The sequence below is a fragment of the Chenopodium album genome, chromosome 11, assembly GCF_948465745.1.
Source record: "Chenopodium album chromosome 11, dcCheAlbu1.1, whole genome shotgun sequence".
NCBI lineage: Eukaryota > Viridiplantae > Streptophyta > Magnoliopsida > Caryophyllales > Amaranthaceae > Chenopodium > Chenopodium album.
The window spans coordinates 38,508,612-38,533,111 of record NC_137844.1 but is presented as its reverse complement, the minus strand read 5'-3'; the positions used below and the strand labels follow the sequence as shown (position 1 = coordinate 38,533,111).

Below are 24,500 nucleotides of genomic sequence, written 5' to 3'. Positions count from 1 at the left end.
ATGTGAAAAAAGATAAAACAAAATAATTGAAAATTATATGTCGCACTTACTCATTCTCTCTCTCTAGCTCCCTCGAGCCTTCTCCTTCGTTCTTTATCATTATATTTTTTTTTTGAAGGGGTTCTTTATCATTATATCATATACTCTTTCTCTATCCTTTTCTCTCAGTCTTATTCTCTATCTATCACTCTCTTTATTTCTCTTCAAACCCCCTTACATTTATCCTGTCCCTATATCTTTTTTTTGCCTCTCTCTATCTCATCCTTTTTCTTTCATAACCCATATTTCTATCTCTCTTATTTTTTCTAACTTTTTTTTCTCCCATCCTCTATCTCATCTTCTAGCCTACCCCCTCTCTCTTTTGAGTTTGTATCTCTATCTTTCGGTCTTCCCTATCTCTTAGCCCCTCTTTGCCTCTCTTTTCAAACCCTTCGCTTTCCTAGTTCCATTTCTCTCTCTCGATGATTCTCTCTCTTTTAGCCCTTGTTTCTCTACCTCCTTCTCGCTATCTCTCCTTCTCCTTTTCCTCTCCTCCTCTATCTTCATCTTTTTCTCCTTCTCTATCTTCATCTTTCTCTCCTCCTCTCATATATTTCCCTCTCTCTCTCTCTTTCTCTCTCTATCTCTCCCAATCGTAGTTTTTCTTTATTGCTATATATCTTTTTTTTCTCTCTCTATCTATCTATCTCTCTTTCACTTTTTTCGATCTCCTAGCCCCTCTCTCTCTCTCTCTCTCTCTCTCTCTCTTTCCTCTGGCCCTTCTTTCTTTCTATCTCTAGAATCATTTCCTCTCCCAGCATGCCCTCTCCTCTCTCTCTTTTGGCTTGCTCTTTATCTCTCTCTCCCGACCCTACTCTTTCCTTTGGCCCCTTTATCTTTCCTGCTCTTTTTCTTTCTCCCGGGCCCTTCTAAATTCAATTAATTGGGGAAGAGAAGTTTAGAAGGATGACCAAATAATTCTTGTATTGTTACATTAAAAGAACTATTTCATTAACCAACTATATGTCTACGTCAAAATTTTCTTAGCAAAATTGAATAAAGACTCCTAAAATATTTTCTTATGATATGGGTGATAGCATCATTCAATCTAGAGTTCTTGTTTATATCATCTATAGTTTATATTCTCAATTAATTAAAATATAACAAAGTGTTTTATTCCTAACATATAGATAAAATTTGAAGTCTATTAAAATTGTATGAATTTATATAGATTAAGAAGGAACAAGCTCATTAATCCCAATATCAAACATAAATCTAATAATGTGGTTAGAAATGACTCATAATTGTTATGATCATTTTCCATCGTCGTTTATGGACATCTACAATAAGGATTCAACGTTAACAAATACATAAGATATTGAATAAAAAAAATCCCTTTATAAAAACTACGATCGTCGAGTAGATCTTGCATTGTGGAACATCGCCCGCTTATATCGCTAGAAAATACAGTCTTGTTGGAGAGACAATTTAACGATCCTTTGTAGCCGTGAAGATATTTTCCTTCTGATTCATTTGTCTGTATTCAAAAACTTAATAACTTTTTCACCAACGAAATTAACTTCACGGTAATCCTATCCATTAGATCTAATATCATGGATTCAAAACTAAGAAATTTCTCCCCCGAAAAGAGAAGATAAACCTTGTCTTTCGAAAGAGGTCGAAAAACCCTTGTCTTTCGAAACTGGAAAGAGATCAGAAACCTTTTCTTTCGAGGGAGAAAAGTTCCTCTCAAAAGGAGAAAGCGTTATTATAAACCTAAAAAAAACTTAAAAGAAACAAGAATTGGGGCTTTCCACCGGTTAAAACTGATGGAAGCCCAATTGAAGGGTTATCTTTGTTAACCATAATCATTTTCAATTTAAAAATATTTTCTTAAGAGTTACACTTACGCTTCAATTAGCCTTTGCATAAATAAAATCAAATAATTACATTAAAAGATTTCTAAATAATCTAAGTCTTTTAAAGATTATGCTTTAAGGTTGAAGTTTTCAATTAGAGAAGACAATAATCATGCAGTTTTAGAGCATAATACAATAATTGTAACAAGGCTAATATAATACTTGAGAAATAAAAAATTATTGTAACATATTTTGTTGATCTATATATCCATCATCCATTTCCCCGCTGTATTCCGTCCCAAAAAGAAAAGGAAAAAAAAAAAAAAAACTAAAATGAAAAAAAATTTGAACTGAAATCCTTGTCACAAAAGGTCTACGACATAAAATAAAGGTTGCAGATATTATAGTGGATCTTCAATATAGGAATATTAAATAGTTATCCACCATAAACTATCATTCTAAGCTAAATTAATATAGGAATATGTTATACTTCTCTATTTCTATTTACCTGCAACAAAGCCTTGTGACACACATTTTGAAGTCGAGATTATACAACGTAAATGGATAAATTATTCAAAATAATTTACACATGATACCTAACCTTACTCTAATCCTCGTGTTAAATTTATTTTGATAAAATCGCTCGCTTATCTGAACTAATCATCTCTAAGGTGTATTGCAAGTAAAAGAAACAGATGAAGTGTTTATAATGAAATTGAAAGAAGATAGGCGTTCATAGGATACAAATCATACAGTTGTCTATATATTAAACACGATTTAGTAAAATTGTAAGTGTGATATGCGAACCTCAAGTAAATCAGAGAATATCAATTAAACACTTTCTACAAATTTTATAATTTTATTGATTAAAAAGAGCTGATAGGATATCAGAATCAACACCAAACAACTAATCTATTCTTCCCTCGGAGGAAAAAAAAAATCTATTCTAAATTACACCTTTCTAAAATTTGCATAACCTAACACTAAATAGCTACTTTATTCTATGAATTACTTCTTTCTCAATTCACATAAGAATCTGATTTCGGCGTATTCATCAAGCTGAAATATAGACTAATAATAATTTCATCACTTAAGTTGGCATGCATTGGATCAATCCGCAATTGCATCTCGTTTGCATTTCCCACCTACCAAATGCTCAACCCACCGCTGCAGTAAATAAAAATAATAATAAATAAATAAAATCAATTTCTTAAGGCTGTTAAATAAATAGAGTAGTGAATAAACAAACAAGTGTTAGCTTTAATATTTCTCAAAAAAAAAAAAAAAAATGTTAGTTTGGCAGCAGGCTATGTGCGTATGGGTGAAGAATATGGCATTTATAATGCAAGGGTTGGTGGGTGTGTTGCTGCGGCTGCTGTCCCTTCGTCTGCAAGCTAGAGTGCCCCAAGCAGTGGGTGTGTGAAAGTGAACTTCGATGCTCATGTTCCTACAAATGGTCAGGTGAGGCTTGGGGTTGTGATACGTAATGACCAGGGCTCTCTGCTGCTTGTTGCTGTAAAAAATACGAGGTGTGTGGTCTGTTGAGCTTGCGGAAGCTGCTGCTGCTCGATATGGGATTGAACTCGCAAGACAAATGAGATATGAGAGGGGGATTCTAGAAGGGGATGCCATTAACGTTGTCAGAGCTATAAAATGCAAGCAGGAGGGTGCAGCCACCATCTTTCTCCTATATGATGATATTCATAGAATGTCAAGTTATTTTTCTTGTAATCACATTAGAAGGGTGGGAAATACAGTGGTTCACTATGCCGCTAGATGGGATCTGGGTAGTGCTAATGAACGTATGTATGAGTTTATTCCCTCAAAGCTTTCAAACTTTGGCGGATCTTGATCTTTAATAAAATTTCCCGTTTTGCTTCAAAAAAAAAATACTACAATACAACTATTTCTAAATATATCTAACTACCATGGTCTTCATACTCTTGAAATTTACCCTTGTAACATTTTCCTCTTATTTAAATAAAAGAGCGATTCTAATATATTTAACATATATCATGATTGAAACTGCTTTACAGATTTTCAAAAGCCAATAATATATTTAACATATATTATGATTGTTTATTTTATGATGTGGAGCTAATAGCTTGATTAGTTATAGATGAACTGCAACTACTCTAAAACAAGGATGCAAGAAGAGATGCATTGTAACATGTATCCCGATTCCCATGAACCCATCTCATAAACTTGGATACTCACATATTTTCTCCCTTTCGATACTCACGATGTTGAGTCGTATTCATTCAGCATAGTGCAATAAATGTACAAACATTCTAGTCACCTCTCCCCCTCGAAATAGCAACTGCTGCTACATTCTACCTACTCTAACCATTAAATCAGATTAACTCAATCACCTAATCCTACTGCACATATGGAGCATAACACCAAAGACAACGAGCCCAAATAAGGCAATTCAACTTTTGAAAGCTAGAAGAAAAAAGCTTCACCTTCATAGCAGCAAAAGGGTAGTAAAAAACACCAGCAAATACTCCCTTCTCTCTCTCTCTCTCTCTCTCTCTCACACACACAGAGACACATATTTCCAAGCTCCACATTCGAAAGTACATGATACAACAACCGTTTAATGAAACAACAAAAACCCCATTAAATTAGTTTTCACTACCTATTCTCGCAAAGTTTACTCAAAGGTCAATCTTATTTCACTTTGCAAATAGATTGAACACAAAAGCACAGACATAGCACACAACCAAATACACAGAACCAATGCTCAAATATTCAATCAGCAATTCAATTTACAAATGTAACCAACACTAATACAAGAAATGTACCAAACATGAAAATCAACTGGCAAAAGAAAAGTCAAGTCAGTTGATAAAGTATCATTAAGATCCCAACATCATAACTACACTGAACAAAAGAAAAGCTGCAATTTGAGTACAGAAAATTTTAAAATTTCCAGAGCAAAAATCCACCCTTTATTATTTTTATTTTTTTTTTCATATGAAAAATTCATAGTTCAAATATGAAGGACGAGTTCCCTTCACAATTCGTTCAAATAATCAAATAAACAATTCAAGGGTTATAAAATTGTAAAAAAATAGAGCTTAATAGTTACAATAAACAAGACAAAGATAGTAAAAAGGAAAAATGAAATTGAATTTTGTGGGAAAAAGGGGTACTTCTGGATTTACAAAAGCAAGGGTTTTTGGTGAATTGAAATACAATTTCATAATAGACCGAAGAAAAGGGGCATCATTGAAGAAATTGAACAAAAATTACAGCTGAAATTTGGAGAGAAGAGGAATTACCTTGATTCGAGGAGCAGAAATAAGGTAGGTTGATGTTTTTTTTAGGATAAATGAAGGAAATAGAGAAGTGGGCCTTTGACCGGTGCTAGGAGGTCGCCGATCCGTAACAGCTCCAGTAGGCAGAATCATGAACTCCTGCATTGCAAGCTTGTTTCCAGCATGAGATCCACCATTGATGACATTTGAAGGCCGGGACTGGCAAAACCATATGAGGGTTACCAGCAACCTCTGCAATGTGCTGAAACCGAAGTAGAAAGAATGTTAGCACACTATCAGGAAAGCAATAGGCAAAGATACTGAACTGCCAAAGAACTAATCATCTTACCTGGTATAGAGGAATTTTCTATGCCTGGGCTCCAGCCTTGCAGAGCAAGAGAAACAGCAAAGATGGCAATTGCTCACAACTGCCAGTGGCAAAAGTTTTAATTAGGAAAGAAGCTACCAAAACATGAAGGAAATCAAGTACATTAAAGAAACAAATGCTAATTTTTTGGAAGATAACCCAATCCTAACTCTCAAGTCTTAACATGGGTCCTACTTGCACCCCACAAAACAGCAAACCGTACAAGAATAAGAAGAAGTAGAAACCTTGGCACTCAAACCGTACATTAAAGAAACAAATGCTAATTTCTTAATTGAGTTGATTCATTTTAAACTCAAAGAAGGGAGAGAAAGAGAGAAAGATACCGTGAGTGTGGCAGCGAGGAGAGGAAACGGTAACCTTGGCACTGGATGATCCATCACCGTAGCTGCTGAAATAATAGCAGAAACCTAAGTTGACTACACTATTACCAAGGGAATTTCATATGGCCAAGTTCTCACTTTTAATAGTTATAGATTAAAGGAGAGATTTTGACAGGACATGATCAAATCACCTGTGAGGTCCACCACGAGGAGTAAGTACTTCTTATCGCCACTCCTCTAATGCTTTCCCATCCTTCGCTGTCATACTTTAGTGGTCTAATTCAGGTGTGTACTGATTATACCCACTGCCTCCCATGACATGCAGTATTCCTCTCCAAAGTTGAGTAGCCGATGCATTCCTGAATAGAATAGTTATAAATTCTTAAAATTGCAGGATAAAAACTACTCTGCACAGACACCGAGAACAGAGGCATCACAAAAAATTACCTAGGGGACTGGCAAAGAAAGAAGGGCTTTCCACTGTCTCGTTTTAGTATCAAGCACAAATTTACGGGCTGTCGATTCTCTCCATTGTGGACCATACTGTCCAGTGACAACATAAACATATCTACCATCTGTTAGCATTCCTAAGTGAGAATGAGGCAATGAGCACCTCCTTGGGCATAGGAAAACACTCTCCCACTTATTTATCCGTAAAACTGTAGACGTTAAAATGGGAATGCACCTGCAAACCATGAGAAAACAAGCAAGACAGAATGAGTAGAGTCATGACCCACAATCTTGAGAAAATACTGAAAACAAATTTGTGAATCATGATTAATACTCAATACTATTCAATTAACAACAGTTGTAATGCAGTAGTATTTTAGCTATTGTTTCCTTGTCAAACTGCATCACCCAAAAGAATTTGTAGAGTGACAAACTTAATACTATAAAATATGTATTCAAATGCTATACATAAAGGTTTTGGTGTGAGCCAAACATCATAATTGACGAAATTATTCCAATTTAATTCTATTTGAATGCAATACTCAACTTCTTCATCTGGAAGCATGCCAAGTGGACTGGTATGATTTTTAGTGATAACAAACAATCAAATGATTCAACTTAGCTATCACAGTCTGCCCCCACCTCTCCCTGAATTTGATTTTATGTTGAACAATTTTCATTCTCTATTAAGTAGTGAAACTATCACCCACGTGGTAATTCTGATTAATGTCCTTTTGAAAAAACTAATCTTATAGATATAAAAGCTCAACGACAATATTTAAAAGAAAAGGTTTAAAGCAAAGTAAAACCTTCAATCCTCTGCCAAGCTTAACCATAAGAGTTTCAAGGCCTCGAGAAACCAATTGTGCTACTCTTCTGTCCATCGCTCATGTTGCTTGGTTATTGTGTAAGGTTTTCGAGTGTTTAGCAACCTTAAAAAAAAACAAGGCATAAGATTCTTCTCAGCCCATAGTCCTCCATACCATAGTAAAATAAGTCAACATTATGGGTTTCATTCGATTCAAAGCACAAAGAAACCAAACTAAAGATCAATGTATAAAATTTTGACCAAACTAAAGATCAATGTATAAAATTGTGACCAAACAATTCAAACAAAACCTAAAACACTGACATATGCAAATGAAAATTCAAAAAACATGCAATTAAAAACCCTATATTAAGACTATTAGCTCAATAATCCATCTTAGAAGAACCCTACATTGACTAAATTGAAAAAGAAAACTAAGAACCCTAGACTGTGAATTTGATATTCGATGATTGAAAACAAACTCACTCATCCGACCTGGTTCAATGCATAGATTCATGAATTCAGATACTTGTTTGAGTCAAAAACTCATTCTTAAGCGCTTTAAATTGCCTCTTTCTTACCGTATATCCACTTAACCCAGAATTAAAAACCTGTTTTTTGTGAAGCAAGATGAACCAATCTATGACTTGCCAGTTGCCATTCAAATAAAATCCAAACTTTCTACACAAATTGGGGGTTAATATAGAAGAAAATCAGCAAAACTAATTCAATTGAAAAAAAAAATCACAAACCCCGAACAAATCTTGCAACTTTCACACATTTCTATGTACCAGAAACCCTCAAAAACAAAACAAAATACCAAAATTAATAGATGGCACAAGTTGGACCGAAAAGAAACCCAAATTGATGAAAAGAAAACAAATTGATCTAGCACATTCGAATTGAAGAGAGAGAAAGAATGAAAACCTCTTAAAAGAAGTCTCGTCATCTTGCTGCAAACCAAAAAAAAAAACTTACTACGTATTAGAAACCACTTGCCCCTTATCCTACTGCAACTTAAAACTGAACAAAGCAAAGGCACCAAGCTAATTATATAAACAAAAAATTATAAAGGGAAATTGAAAGCCCAAACATTTACATCTACTCAAACTACAGCTTCACAGTTATGACAGTACGTGTTTAATTTCTCCACAATACCATCTCTCCTAACTCTAAGCTCATCTCCATAATCTAAAGAAGCTACCTTTACTCCAGTTTCTATGATCCCACAAATATCTACCCCTAAAATTCAATGGAATTGGAAAACGTGCATGCTTCAATGGAGGAGAGAATCCCAATCAAAAACCCTAACCCTAAATCACCAGAGATCGAAAATTTAAGTTATAAAAAAAGCTCAATTTCCGGAATTAAACCAAAACAATTTTTATCCTATACCTAACACAGGAAAAAAAAAATCCAGATAGTAGAAAAAGGGGGAGAAATTTCAAGTAACCAGAATTGATGGTGCTAAATTGCAAACTAAAGGAGAAGAGAGAAAGCTAATTAATTATGAAGAATAAAAACACTTTACCATAGCACCCATCAATGGAGGAGAGAATCCTCATATCACCCTTCCATGGAATACCTTGAGCACGCTTTGATGGAAGAGATAGAACGCTTCAAGGAAGGATACCAGAAGAGTGTAAGTAAGAGGATGAGATCAGGAAAGAGAAAGTTGAATATGGTGATTTAAGTTTCCAAGAGGCAAGAGTAACATGACTTTCAACTTTCAAGGCTATAATAGGAAGACTACCTTTAAAAAGTAGCATTTCAATTGCAATTCAAGGGAAAAAGAGTACTTGCACTTTTTGAGGGCTAATAATGGCATCACACTATTACTAAGGGGTGAACAAATTTGCCAACTTCTCACTTTTAATAGTTATTATAGTTATTATAGATAGAAAATTAGATTAGTTTCAATACAAGTTGTTTAACTTTGTTTAAACTTTTCTTTTCTAGTTTTAATTCAAGGAGTTGTTTTGGTAATTAGAGCGTTCAATTCTTGATTTTAAGAGTAGTCTAAGTTTTGATTATCAAAATACTTAATTCTAGGAGTAGTCTAAGTAGTTTGAGTAGTCTTGAATTCGTTCCAGGAGTGGTCGAATTACAAGTCATATCCGGTTCGTTGTTGTTAGAATTGTTCTCTTTTCTTAAAGAATTCGGAGGGCTTGTGTTACTTGTGTGATTTTAGATTCTTTATTGAGTTAAGGGGTTTAAATCCACATCACCCACTCACCTCTTATTTTATTTAAGTCAATCAAATTGCCTTAAATTATATGCTGGTCAAAGTATAAAACTTATTAAAATACTGAGGAAGTATAAAAACTTCTTGGTCTCCCTTTTACTTTCCCTCTTAAATTTTTTCACATTATTATCTGTTTTGCCAAATTTTTCTGTTAAAATAATATGTGAATTCAATCAAACTTTGTTTTGTCTTCCAATTGCAAGTTCTTCCTTCTTGTTTTTCTCTTAATCATCTGTTTTCATTTCTTCAATGTTTTTTTTTATTAATTAAAGATGATTTTATGCAATTTACTTGGTATTGATCTAAGGTGATTTTTCACGTCATTCTAAATCTCAACTCTGTAATAGAACAATCCAAACATTATAATTGTAAAGGTAAATTAAAATAACACTATGTTAAAACAAAATAACATAAAATATATTTAAAATATAACAGGTTTAAACAAAATTACAGTAGAAATTTAATCGAATAACATCATATTGTATACTAAATAACTCAAATTTAACATAAATTATAGGGTATATAAACCAATCATGGGCCTTAACTGTTAGTTTAAGTTTTTGGCTAATTTGGTCCTTTAACATAGTATCAGAGCCAATGCGACCTTTGGGTTCAATTCTCATCCACCATTGTGATAATGGCTTCTTGTGTGAGGGGAAGTAATAGAGTATTAAACGTACTCCTAGGCCTCAACCTTAAGCTTAAGCTTTTGGTTAAATTTGATTCAAAACGTAAGTAGAATAATACAAGGATAATTTAAAATAACAAACAATACAATATATGATTTCATAAAAATAATATACATTGTAAAGTCAAAGTAAAATTAAATTTAAAACATAAATAGCTTTTGGCCCGCATGATAGGTTGTTATAACATAATATTACAATCGTCAGTAAGTATTAGGAAATTTTGACATTTGCTACCTGAAAAAATACCTCGATTCACATTTGCTACCGGTATAATTTTTTTTTTTTTTAACTTTGCTATCACCCAAATCCCATATTGCAGAATTTCACTACCACTTAACGGAATCCGTTAAGTTTATAAAAAAAAAAATAAAAATAAAAGAAACAGCCACCCTGAACTGCTAGCCCCTCCTTCTTCCCCCTGCTGGCGGCCGGCACCCAAAGTTTCGGTTGGGGCCGCTGACCCCACCCCCTCCCTTTTCCCCTTCTTGCTTAGGGATGTCAATAGGGCGGGTCGGGGCGGATGTTGGCTTTCCCATCCCCATCCCCACCTAACATTCTCATCCCCACCCCCATCCCCGATACGGGTCCAAAATACATCCCCATCCCCGCCTTGGCGGGTACAATCCCAAAACCATCCCCCCCCCCCCCCACCCCCAACTTGGATATCCACCTCTACCTAATCCCCACCTAAGACCCGCCTTATCCCCACCTTCCAAACACCACTATATTACATCATAATGGTAAAAAAAATAAAAAACATTGTTAAGTTACACATTTTATTTTTTGTTTATAATTTAAGTCTATTACAAAAGTATTATACTTTTACTATATTATTTTACTTAATTTATATTTAAAATAGAAAAAAAAAAGTATATATTTATATGTAGTAATATATATGGATAAGGGTATGGGGCGGATACGAAGTTGGGAGGGTGGGTATGAAGTGGGGATGGGGCGGGTACGAAGTAGGGCAGGTAAGGCGGGGCGGGTATGAAGTGGGGATGGGGCAGGTACAACCTAAAATCCACCCCCGCCCCATCACCCATGGCGGGTATGGTTTTTATCCCCATCCCCGCCCCACCACTCACCAAATCGGGACCCATCCCCGCCCACTGGGGCGGGTCTCCTACTTGACCCGCCCCACTGACATCCCTATTCTTGCTGCCGTCATCTCTCTCCATAAAAAACACAAATTTCCTTCATTTTTCTTGCTTAATTTGAAGTGGCCTAGGTATTCCCTAAAATTGAATCTTTTTTACAATTAAGTGAATTAATTAGTCAAGCCATCAAATTTGACCGAAATAATTGATGGGATGATTCAGAATCCATTATCAATTAAAATAATTGATGGGTTGATTCGGAATCCATTATCAAACAAATTGTATGCACATTGGTGATGCAGATGACGAATTAACTGAATAATTAATCCGTCAAACCATCAAATACAGATGATGAATTAACCGAATTAATCCGTCAAACCATCCTTCAAGTTATGCGCTTAAAATCGACAATGGCGGCAACAATGGCGACAACTCCTCCATTGATGGAGTATTCAGGAGCAGAGGAGCAGCAGAGAGTATTGTTGAAGAGGAAAATGGCGACAACTCCTCCATGGAGGATCAAAGATTTTGGAGGCAGCAAGAAGGGGAAAAGGGAGGGGGGTTGGCTGCATAGGTAGGGGAAAGGGAAGTGGTGGGGTCACCGGCGTCGGCCGCATTGATGGGGGAAAGGAAGGTGGTTGGTGTTGGAGATGTTGCTGGAAGGTGGTTGAACGGTTGTTGGGCCCTACTAACCGAAATAGTAACGGTATAAGGCATCAGGTAGTGAAATTTAACATATGGGATTTGGATTGTAGCAAGGTAAAAAAAAAAAAAAATTAAACCGATCGCAAATGTGAGTCGAGTTGTTTTTCATGGTAGCAAATGTCAAAATTTTCTAAGTATTATTTAATTTTAAATAGGTTGAAAATATATTAGTTTGATACAGTACAAAAATAAAATCGAGCAATAGCGTGAACCAAGCTTTAAATAGATATTTCCTCTATTTCCTAATAGCCATAACAATTTTCTGTTACACTTGTTTCATAATAATTGCAACACTTTCTTACGTAGTATTTGCTAAGGATCTACATTATTTTACTATTTCTTTCTCCAACAAACCCCACTTATACTACTTATTATTATTATTATTATTATTATTATTATTATTATTTCTCTCACGCTAAAAGTGATCATGGCTAGCAAGTTCTTTCCTCCCTTTATAGTTTGTCATGACTATTTTTGTAAGAACTAGCAAAAGCCTAGTTTGGGGGATTTTGATAAGTGGATTTTATATCCACTTTTTGTAGAGTTTTTAATCTATTTTTGTAGTCTTTATCCTCTTCTAACCCTTTTTCTCACTTCTTTTGATGCCCCGATAGTAGCATAGGTCTTCAGCTTTTCTTTGTGTGTTTGTTGATGTTTGTAGGTATAATAGACAAATAGAAACTTTTCTCAAAAAAGGAAAGTCAAAGAGGTGCCCAAGAGACACCTAAGAGCGGGTGCACACTCACGATGGAGTGGGCACACTATCCTACTTCACACAATCTACCTTCCACGTGCAGCAGGAGGAGCGGACGTGCATCATATCCTCGTAGGAGTCGGTACTCTAACCTTAGGCCAACTTTCTACCTTCATTCTACAACAGTTGGAGCCAGTGCACATCTTTTTTGGAGTGAACATTTCTCCCTGCAAGGCTGTTTTTAGTCCCCATCTGAAGCCACAAGAACGGGCGCTGTCTGTTCTGTGTGACTTTTTAACTTATTTTTCTATGTAATTCGGGGAGTATAAAGGCTTTCCCTTTGCTCATTTTGTTAGGACAACACTAATTAGAATATTTTCAACACCCTCCTCATAGTTAGCAACTTAATTCTTCAATTTAGTGGGTAATTTAGCTTATAATTCCTCAAAATAATCATTGTAGAAGTGGATTTTAAGATATTCTCTTCATTTTCAGCAAATGTAGACAACTTTAAAGCTTCAACTTTGTATCTATCACATCTTGTTATTTTCTAGTTTATCTTCTTAATTAAAGTTTTATATTATCTTACTTGAATCTTGTTTATTTGTTGTAATCCGAGCAATCTGCGACAGTTTTTTTTACGACAACCCATAAAACTAACGCAAAATTTGAAAGCTACGACAGTTTTTAATAGCTGTCGTAATTTTGCGACAGTTTCGTCGCTAAATTACGACGGTTTCGAACTATTTAAATTGTCCCTGAGGTATCCAAAATAACTATACAAAAATTAAAATACTTACGATGGCTTAAAACTGTCGTAAACATGTTACATTACAATAGCTTAATATACCGTCGTAAGCTGCGACACCCAAATCTGTCGTAAGAAACATTTAAAAAAATGAAAATGGGTATTAAAACCCTTCTATTTCCCACAACTTAACCCTAAAATTTTTCTTAGCCGTTTCTCTGTTCTTTCTTTCTCTCTATCTTCTTTCTTTCCTCTCTATCTCGTTCTCTCGCTCTCTCTTCTTTCTCTATCTTTCTTTGCTTCCATTTCTCTTCTCTCTCTCCGTCTTCTTACACTCTCTCCTTTCTTTATCTTTCTCTACTTCCATGGCAGAATATATTCCTTTTTTCTTTTTCTTTCTTTTTTGAAGAGTTTAACTAGAAATTACACTACAAGAAAAATACCGTTTTCATAGAGATTATTTTAACATTTCGTATCGATTGTAATTGCTACAAAAAAAATTCCCAACGAACGGTAATTCAATACAATATTTGTTGTTGCCATAACCTTAAGTAGTGTTTTTCCAATAAACTATGACATTTTTTATGTTTTGTTTGTCAAACAAAATTTTAAAATCCAGTACTAGTGTTAAAAAGGCTTTTCGTATCGATTTTTGGGTTTTAGTGCAATTGTAAACGATACGCTTTTCCATAATTTTATAAATATGTAGAATAAAGGTGAATAAATAATCATATGTTTTTCGTATCGATTTCATATGGGTTTACTATGTCGATTGTAAAATAATATAGATTCCTATACTATTTCACAAACATATGTGCATATTGTAGCGAATGTACAATCGCCGCTACGAAAAGACAATTTTCTTGTAGTGTTAGACCATTAAATTGAACCAAGGTTACGAATTTCACCATATAATCGACCATGGTTTCGAAGGTAAGGGTTTTTAGGTCAAATTCGACCATGAAAATTCCAGATCTGGGGTTTTTATGGTTAATCTGGAATTTTCATGGTTGAATTTGACCAAGCAAGTCCATGGAAGATGAAATTTGAGATAGATATTATGATATTTGTGTAATTTTTGTTTTTATTGTTTTGGTATAAGTTTATTTTCGTCTTTTTGGTGTATTTTTCTAATTATGTCTGTTTATTTCGTTTAATTTTGAGTTTTGTAATTTGCGTTTCATTTTTGTTAATTTCATTTATTTTCTTTCAATTTTTGTTTATTTATGTTTATTTTTGTGGTTTTAATTTCGGATCTAGTATGTTCATTCATGTTATTTCGTTTAATTTCGAGATATATTATTTTTCATTCTAATTTTGATTCTTGTTAGGTTTGGTTTAATTTTGATTTTTCTTGGTTTTAATGTCGTAGCTTTTGTTTTTTGTGGTTTAATTCTAGATCTAGAGTCGCTTGTAGGTATTTATGTGTTTTTTTTGGGTAGCATAAGGTGGATTGTGGGGGCATTGGGTGGTGGTTCGTAAGGGTGAGGATGGTGGTTAAGGTTTACAGTGGGTGACGGGGGCTGGGTTGGTGGGTTTTTTTTATTTTTATTTTTATTTTTATTTTGCGATAGCTTTTGACCTTCCCTAAAAGTTATTTTGCGATAGCTTTAAACCGTCGTAATTTACGACAGTTATATACTGTCGCAAGTTAATTTCTGTGACAAAATTTAAAATTATCGTTGAAATAAAAAAAAAACTGTCATAATTTTAAAATGAGATTTTGCTACTTATCAGATTGCGACAAACCCATTACGACAGTTGGCTGTCGTAACTATTTTTAGCGATAGTTTTATCTTTTTTTGCGACAGAATTTTGGTGTCGCAAAATTGCTAATTTCTTTTACTGAATTGGATCCATTCATAGTTAATCGCTTTTCCTCAATCCTTAAACAACTTGAAACCCTAATTTATTTGTTTTGCATGTCTTTTACCATGAATTGTGATTAGTCTTTTCAGCTAAGCTAGGGGTTGGATAAAGCTCAACCTAATGGTTAATTAAGTGGAATTGGGAAGGGTTTTAGTGATTGATTTGTGACTAAACTGTTTGCATGAAGTTTGCTTGTTGTTTATATTGATAGGAGTAGCTACTCTTGATTTTGAGCATGAAGACATGGTGTTTTAGGTTTGACAGGGGAATGTGAATTTAGATTATCATTACTAATTGCAATTTTGATTAATTATCTCCTATGACTAAACTAATGAAGGATATATGTTTAGGATTTTAAGTTTTGTTCTTAATTACATGATGTTACTCTTACATGTAGTCTTTAATTCCTAACCTATATTACTCCCAATTTGCTTGATTACCATGGTTGAGTGGATCCTCATTCCCTAGTGCATCCATATTATTGGTTTAAACCCTTTGCTTGTTTGTCTAGTTGGTGAACCATTACACAACCAATTTAAAGTCTTCATCAAATTAGCTTATGCATTAGGATCTTTAGCAATCGTACCCCATTTCCTTATGGACCGAATACTTACTTATCATTATAATTGGTTTGTGAGGTGTTTGTTTATAAATGTATTTGACTTAGTGTGGAATGCGCGACCGTTTAACACCCCGTTAGGTGTAATTATTGTTTGCCCCTTTTGTGGTTACCTTAAATTATCCATGAATGGTTTACAAGCTCCTTAATAACTTGTTGGAGGCTTCCAACTATTTCGACCCCAATTGAGGGTCGCCCTCAGGACTAAATGTTGAGTAATTAGGTTTTGATGATTATAAACTAATGATGATTATCTATCTAACATGTTTGTCTAGTTGTGCATAGAAAGAACAAGTCATGCTTGGAACAGGGTACAAGGAACCTGAGTAACGTCAGGTATATATCAGGAACTTAAGCAATATAGGATAAGCAATAAGGGAACAAGAACAATGATGAGTGTTATGGTTGATAAGTATGATGATGGCTAAGGAACCATGAAGGTAACTATGTAAATAGGTGTTTGCATATGTTAGCTTCACGAGGTAAGTATCCTATGCATATATAGGTCATGTATGTGTAGGAGTCTTTTAATTTAGTTTAGTTTTCTTTATTGTTTTTATAAACGAAAAAACTAACCTTCTGTTTTACTCTGTTATCCTCAGAAGTTTGCTCAGTTTGTCATCATCAAAAAGGGGCAACTTGTTGACCCTTATGAGGCTTTAATGATGATAGTTATGATTGAGCAAACTTCCATCTAATAAGGATTTTCTAGTGTTGTGATGTTTGCAGGTTCAGTAAGCGTTGGGAGCTGAAGTAGGAACTGAGACAAAGGAACTTTAGAAGATCCATGAGGACAAGTAAATACAGAAGAAGAGTTCCAGTAATGGAACTTCCCGAAGTTTCCTAACAGGAACTTCAAAACGGGTGTAACGACCTGGTTCCGGTGTAATACTGGGGCAAATCCTGAGATCCAGAATACATCAAGACTACAGAATTCCAGAACAAGAATCTCAGAGAAGCAACATGAAGATGGAGAAATAAAAGTATATTGCTCTAGGATTCATGTAAGTATGTTGGACATAAAAGTCGGTCTGGAACAAGTTTATATAGAGCCAAGGTGAACTCCAGACAGTCAATGAAATTAGAGTTACTAACTTGTTAGGAACTCAGAGACTGTCAGAAGTTCCGAACCTAATAGGAACTTAAGTATGCACGTCTTTAAAAGTCGGTTTTAATGATATATATTTATCTAATACGTGCATTTTAGGGATTTGGTTTTACTGAATAAAGATATTTATTTTCTAATAAATCCCTTTTGGAAAAAGATAAGTTAGTTTAAAAAGTATTTTTAAACAAAAAGATAAGTTTTGAATAAAATCTGATTTTATATTAATTATATCTTTTTATTATTGACAGATTTTATTCTTAACAAAAAGATATATTTTCGGAAGACTTGTTTTAGAAAATATCTTTTAAACTTATCTTTTCATAAAATCTATCTTTTTCAAGGTGAAATGAATAATTTGAGTGTACTATAAATATGCTCATATGTATTCATTCAAAGTTGAGGCTGATGAAGTGGAGTGGTCGTGCTTAATGGTTTTATCCTTCACCACGAAGCTAACTCAGTCCTCCTGGTCAAAGTTCCTATCAGGTTTTGGTTACAGTTCGTCCAGTGAGTTCCAGACAGATCTCGAGTGTCCAACATATTAGTTTTATCTCTTTATTCATATATATGTATTTAGAGTTATTCAATGAGATCTTGTAATGGGAAAAAGGGTTTGAGAGTGTGTCTTGGGGTGCACAGTGGGAAAAAGGAACCTTAGTGTGTCTTAGGTCGAAAAAGGTGCCTGAGTGTGTCTTAGGTCTGATAGGATAGGTTCTTATCAATTAGCGAGTGTCCGTGGAGGAACTTGCGAAGCAAAGGTCTGTGTAATAGGTTGTACTAGGAGAGTTGCCTATTATAGTGGAATTTGTTTATAAGTCCCTATAGGGCCGAGGTTTACTTCCAGCTAGGCACTGGATGGTTTCCTCGTAAAATTGTTGTGTGCTTTAAGTTCCTTTTGTGTTTTGTTTTTAATTTCCGCTTAAGTTCCGCGATTGGAACCTACTACTATTCACCCCCCCTCTTGTATTAGTTCATCTAAACTAACACTATATCTTCACGGTCTAAAGGTAGAAGTTTCGAATCTTATTTTGGACTTCACATTACTTGAATGGGATTATAAATGAAGTTAATAACAATATATATATTATACGTCAAAGCTTTAAGTCAAACCCTTTTGGATCATATGGGATTGGAAGCTAGTTCTCAAGGTGTCAAATTCATGTCCCAAATATTAGAAAATAGGGTGGTATTTATAGAATTAAAATTGAGAGAATATAGAATCTTGGAAGAAGATAGAATTTCAAAAGTTGCGCGGGTTTGTAATTTTACAAGTTTTGTTTATATCATAACTTTTGATCTAGAACTCTAAATAAAACAAATAATACTTCCTCTATTTTTTTAGTTGACACTGTTTGACTTTTACACTATTCACGCAACACACTTTGACTCGCTTTTGTGGTTTATAGATACGATAAAACATATTCATGTGGGATCTTGTTTTAATCGTTTCAATATATGTTTTATTAATATCCGCTTTTTATAATTATACAATATTGATAATTAGAGATATTAATCGTTAAAAACATGCATTGGCAAGCGTGATGATAGAAATGTGTCAACTAAAAAAACATAGAAATTATATATTTGGAAAGCTACAGAAGTCTACTTTCCTACCCAATTAGAATCAAATCAACATAATTTTTTTTTTAAGGATACAGACGAAATAGTGAAAGAGTATCGATTTTGGACCGAGTTAGTATTTTGATCGAAATTGCACTTGTGATATACCATTAGAAATATTATTTTAAGGAATATCCAACCATGTAGGACTCAAATAAAAAAAATTATGAATAAGAAATAACATTTTTATTGGGTTTCCAAATTACAATTATGAAAAGAGAAATTGGGTAAAGGTTCATGGATTTTAGGCTAAGGAAAGGGTTTGTATTGATGAAATGGCTAAAATGGCTTATAAAATGACAGTGGAATAGATAAAAAAAAAAAACTATTCAAGTAATTTTTAGATCCATTACATGAGCCGGACCAAATTTTGTAGTGAATGTTATTTCGTCATCGAGCATTATTTAAATAGACAATTTTAGGTGTCTACAATGCTCATTCAATTTAAATGTCCTAAAACATCCAAAAAAACCCATTAAGGAGAGGCCCCTCGGGGTTCGTGCATAACACTTACATAACATATAACTGTATAGACCAAGGTTGTCTAGGTTGGATTCGAATCTAGTTTAATATGGGTTGGATCATTAATAAATCAACTTGAATGTGTAGCGTCATTAACAGATCTGGTAGAATTCAAGACCCCTCTTTTAATGGTCAGATTTAATTAAGGTTTCAATGGGGTAAATTAAGTTTGGGTCATTCAGGGTTTCAGGTTAGGTTTGATTCAAATCAATACTTCTCAAGAAATATTTGGGTTGGGTTATCTCTTACTTGGGTCATGTTTGGGTGGTGTTTCTAATGCTCACTGTCATCTATAATCACCACTTAACAAAATCTGTAGCTAAAAAAACCTAAACCCTAATGGAAAAATGGAAATTAAAAATTCAACCTTTTACCTTTCTTCCCTTAAAAATTCAAACTTTTGATTATCCCATAAAAATCCAACCTTTACCTCTTATCTTCATCTAAATATCCATTACCTATTGGTGCCCGATTTTTATAAGTTATATGTCACGTGTCAGCTTTTAATAGGTCTACTATTTTTTTAATAATTAAAATATAGAAAATATTTAAAAGAAAAAAAAAACAAAGCCCCGAGCCTCTCTTTTATATCCAAATGACCACCCTTGCGCTGCCGTCCCGGTCGGAACAGCCCACCCCCTTCCCCTCCCCATCCATAATTTTCTTCCTTCTCTCTTCATCTATCTTTTTGGATGAAAGGACTTGGAACTTACCCCTTATCTCAAAATCTCGATCTCCCTTCGGCCTTGGGTGCCTTGCTCCTATGCATTTAAATTTTCGCATTCGTGGGTGATCGAGTGACAATAATTTTTTTTTTGTTTGTTAATTTCACCCTAAGACATTTTTAATTGTTTTGTTTTCTGTACATATAACTATACTTTTATGATGATATTTGCTTAGTAGTTGATTAATAGACAGGGGAACACGGTTGAGTGAGAGAGATGCGGCGCTGCTGGTTGCAAGGCGGGGCAGTGGTGCACGGCTGATGGGTGGTGGTCGTGGGTTTGATGTTGAGGGTTTGTGGTGGATGGTGTTATGATTTGGTTTGATTGTTGTTGTTGTTGTTGTTGTTGTTGTTGTTGTGTTTAGTGGGTCTGGTGTTGAGGGTTTGTGGTGGTTGGTGTTTTTGGTGGTGGCGAGGTTTCTCGGTGTTCTAGGAGTTTAAGGGTGGCAATGGGTGGGGCTAGTTACATCACAAGTTGCAGTGGGTAGGGCTATGGTGGTTGGTAGCCATGGAAAGGAGTGGGCGGGTGGCCATGGTGCAAGGAAAGAGTTTTTTTTTTTTTTTTTTTTTTTCCTTTTTTGAAAGAGGGAAGAAAGAGATTTAGAAAGAAAAAAAAAATTTAACCTGATTAACAGATTATAGGCCAATTGGATCTTTAGATGAAGATAGGGGTAAAGGTTGGATTTTTATGGATAATCAAAAGGTTGGATTTTTAAGGGAAGAAAGGTGAAAGGTTGGATTTTAAATTATATTACTTCCATTTTTCCAACCCTAATTTCACACTAAATAGTACTTAGTCTAGTGGTAAGGATTATTGATTATCACACAACCATGAGGTTTTGGTACTAATTCTTAATAGAGGAAACATGGGGGTGGGGATGCCTTACATTTTCCTCCACTCTAAGAGGGTCTTGCTTGAGTAGCTGAGGCGGGTTGACCAATCAGAGACTTTGCTTTGAAATTGCATTCTCTTTACCAAGTAGTAAAAAATTAACCTCAATTTCTTTCTCTTCACTTCATATCTTCTCTTCTCTCTTTTCTATTCGTAGTAACTATGTATGTACAAGTGTAGTGCTTTGATTAAGTTTGCCACGATCTCTTACTTCGCCTAAATTTGCAAGAGTTACACCCATTATTGAGTGAGAAACCAAACATACCATCTCCTCACCCCTAATATTTTTTTCTACTCTAAAACTACGACATCCCACCAAACTACTTTTAAATATGTTCCACCCATGAAGGAGGATGATGATCTAAAGGTAGCTATCTAATGGTTTATAACTTAGAAAACAATGAGGCCATAGTAGGTGCGTGGGGAGAAAGGAATGAAGGAGAATAAGAGAACTTAATTTTACCATAAAATTGTTAACCACTTGTTAAGACAAATATTGTTCTTTGCCAACAAGTCAAATACCCTATCTTGTTCTAAAATATTGGTGGCTGCCCCTCGAGTTACCGGTTTTAAAGATTGATAACTTTGCTAATGTAAATAAACAAATAACATTAGAGAAGCTTTCCTAAAAAGAGTAAAACAAGTTTGATTCCTTAAAGAAACGAGTAGATGAATATATGACAAAAGATACAAATGCATTCCATTAATTAAAGGATAGAGTCAGGTCTACAATTGTATAATTTGAAGGAGAGATTACCTCCATGGTCATACAATTGGAAAAGACAAATGATCTTCAATACATGCTAAGAAAACTATGCTACCGCTTGGCAATTAAGCCAAGGGAAACTAAGAAAGCTTTAGAAGAAATGAAATGCTTGTTGTTGACTGCTTGGTTTATCTCCATCCTTTGGTCTTCATGCTTCTATTAATAGACAAATTGGAGTGGTTATGGCCGACACCCATAACTGTGTTACAGTTATGCTTCTTGGCGCCAACTCTCTTTGAAAATTGAATTATCCGTTTTGCCTCTAAACCAGTTCTTTTCCATATTAGGCCATTAATTAATATCAGTGCACTTTCATTTATCCTTGTTTGTTTAGCTCGAAACCTTTCACTAACTCTCATGTCCAATTTACTAAGTCAATTGGGTCAAAATCAAGAAAAGATCAATAAAAGTAAAAAATTTGACTTTTGAATGTAACACCACTATTAGAAAATTTAACTAGTTTTAAGCTACAATCCTCATCAATATCAAGAATTATATAAATTAAGAACAAAAGATTACTATTAACTGGTATTATTTCCGGTTACTAGTGAGAAAGTGCAATTTCATAGGGTTAACAATGATAATATTTCATAAAACTGTTATTTTATTTAGAGTTGATATATTCCTTGTTTCACATCTTAAATTCAATTTGTTGTTTAAAATTACCATATTAGAAACTAAAGTTAGAAAGTTTTTTTATTTTTTTTATTTTGAGTTGTTAGTTTTGAAATATAACATGATTAGTATAAGTATGACACATTTAAATTTCACCTTTTTTTTTTTTTTTTTTTTTTTTTGGTAACATAAATCATATGATTATTAAAAATCTCAAAATTATACAATGAAAATCAATTGTGATACCGAAGGACCCATAGAAAAGTTTGATACAGAATATATCTTGAAGTATCATCATATACATGATTTTTTTGATGTAAATTTTGAGAACGTATCGTATGAGATTTTCTAATGCAAAATTTAAACGGAATATATACCAGATTCACCTAGATAATTTTTTCTTATATAGTTACCTTTATATCTTTTGATGTATTCATAACATCTTAGTTTCCATAATCACTTAAAGTAAAAAACCCGTCATCAAATTAATTACAAACAACACCAAGTAATGAATTCAAGTTCTAGCTCCAATAAATCATCAAAACGGCCTTAAAAAATCGTCAAAATGCCACCAGAAGAATAATAATGGAGAATGGACAAATGAGGAAAACAAGATATTTGAGAATTCTTTTGGGGAATTAGATGTTAGCTGTAGGGAATATTTCAAGTCACCCAACTTCGAGCCCTACTATGATCATGCACTTAAGCATGGTGGCGTCCAAAGGAAAGGAAGCTAGAATAAAAGAGTTGTTAACAAGTTTTAGGAACTTGTAAACCGTCCACGAGGTGAAGGTTACACCCCTTCACGATCACAGAGATCGCTAACTCCATAGTGGTCCTGAACCATGACTGGATATTTGGGGATGAAGGTACAAATCCAACCTAAAGAGATTGAACCTGCCCTAAATAGGCCCTACTTTGTTCTCCTCATATTCATGTGCGCTTTCCAATTAACATACAATCAATATATTAATCCTAAACCTGTTTAATCTATGTTGGTTGATTATTAATGCACAAATAAATCTATTATTGACGATCACTTGAATTAAAATCATATTAGCCTAAACAAATTATTAATTATCTTATTAAGTGTGATTTCAAGTACAAATTCCCTTTAAACCTACAAGAAAGGGCATGATCAAGCAATAACAAGCAACAAAATAATAAAAACAATCATCATCATAACAATATCCTCATCAAGGCATAATTAATATTATTAGCAAGATCCTGGCATGATGCTGTAGACACCTAATTGTGTCTCCCCAAAAAACCAAACCCAGTGATGAATACTTTTCACGTCGCTTGATTATTGAATGAGGTGAAAGTGTGAAAAGTCTTGTGATGTGTTTGTTTTTAATAAAAATCTTTCTTTCTGTTTTCGAAAAGAACTCTATTTTAAGAAAATAGCCAATCCAATTTAGCTTGGTCCATGATAAGGGTCCATTAATAGTGTAGTTGGTTTGGGCTCGTAAAGAGCTTTCCAATGATATATTATAAGCCCAATTCCGATGAATAATGAGGAAGTTATGGTCCAAATACTAATATGGGTCTGAAATGGTTTTATGGCCCAATGATCTAGTGGAAGGCCTATTAATTATTATTCCTAAAATTATTAGGATTGATTATAATATTCTAGAATGGTCTAGAAGGTTATTTTGAGTTCTAATAGCATTAGGATTGATAATTAATATTTTAGAAAAAATAATGAATTTGGTTTGAAATAAAACAAGTGTTTTATTATGATAAATCTAATTTTAAAATTGATAAAACGGAGTTTTTGGATTCCGTACAAAAGCGCGTTTATCTTTTAAGCTGTCGCATAACGACAAGCCTATCGCCAAGCGTGATTCCGGTCGCATGGCGACAGGTAGTAGTTTTATTCCGTTTCAAATCCTGATTTGTTGCTATCAATTCCGGACTATTTTCTTATAAATAGGGGTCGTATCTCCCCGTTTACAATCATCAACAATCTCTCTTCTCTCTAAAGCTAGAAGCTTGTTCTCTCATTCTTTTTCTAAACCTTCCCTCTTACAAAATTCCACATTCGCAAGTTCTAGACACACCTAGCCAAATTCGAAGTTGTCGACGTGAAAGGTTGATAATTTCTGAGGGTTTGGTCCTAAACCTCTATTTTAATTATTTAATTTAATTGTTTGATTTAATATTTTCCTTGAAGTTTCTAACGCGTGTATTTTGTTATTAGAAAGTGATACGAGGCATCCAAGTAAGTAATTGCTCTAATTATTCTTTTGATATAGAAATTATGCTTAGATTATTTTGATTCCTAGTATCATGTTAGGATGTCTTTATGATTCCTAGTACCATGTTTAAGGTAATAACTAAGATTTCTAATATCATGTATGTTTCTAGTATCATGCTTAGGTTGCTTCCTATTCTTTCTAATATCATGTTAGTATCATGTTAGGGATGAAGCTTTGATCTTTAATGTTTAGTGACATGCTAGGATTTGTTATTAATCTTGTTAATATCATGCCTAGGATCTTGCTAATGTTATTA

At 34.1% G+C, this 24,500-nt stretch overlaps 1 long non-coding RNA gene across 5 annotated transcripts; it reads right to left on the bottom strand.

Annotated features, from left to right (window-relative positions):
• Nucleotides 1-2,600: 2,600 nt before the first annotated feature.
• Nucleotides 2,601-8,788, bottom strand: LOC145567555 (uncharacterized). 5 transcript variants are annotated; one of them, XR_014095688.1, is made up of 9 exons: nucleotides 8,599-8,788; nucleotides 7,995-8,090; nucleotides 7,069-7,191; nucleotides 6,257-6,494; nucleotides 6,001-6,168; nucleotides 5,813-5,874; nucleotides 5,451-5,529; nucleotides 5,126-5,363; nucleotides 2,601-3,005 (listed from the first exon to the last, which is right to left on the bottom strand). It is a non-coding gene; the product is annotated as an uncharacterized LOC145567555 (long non-coding RNA). The 5 variants fall into 5 exon arrangements; XR_014095689.1 differs by having other exon boundaries at nucleotides 5,813-5,896; nucleotides 7,995-8,020; XR_014095687.1 differs by having other exon boundaries at nucleotides 5,813-5,877; nucleotides 7,995-8,020.
• Nucleotides 8,789-24,500: the final 15,712 nt, after the last annotated feature.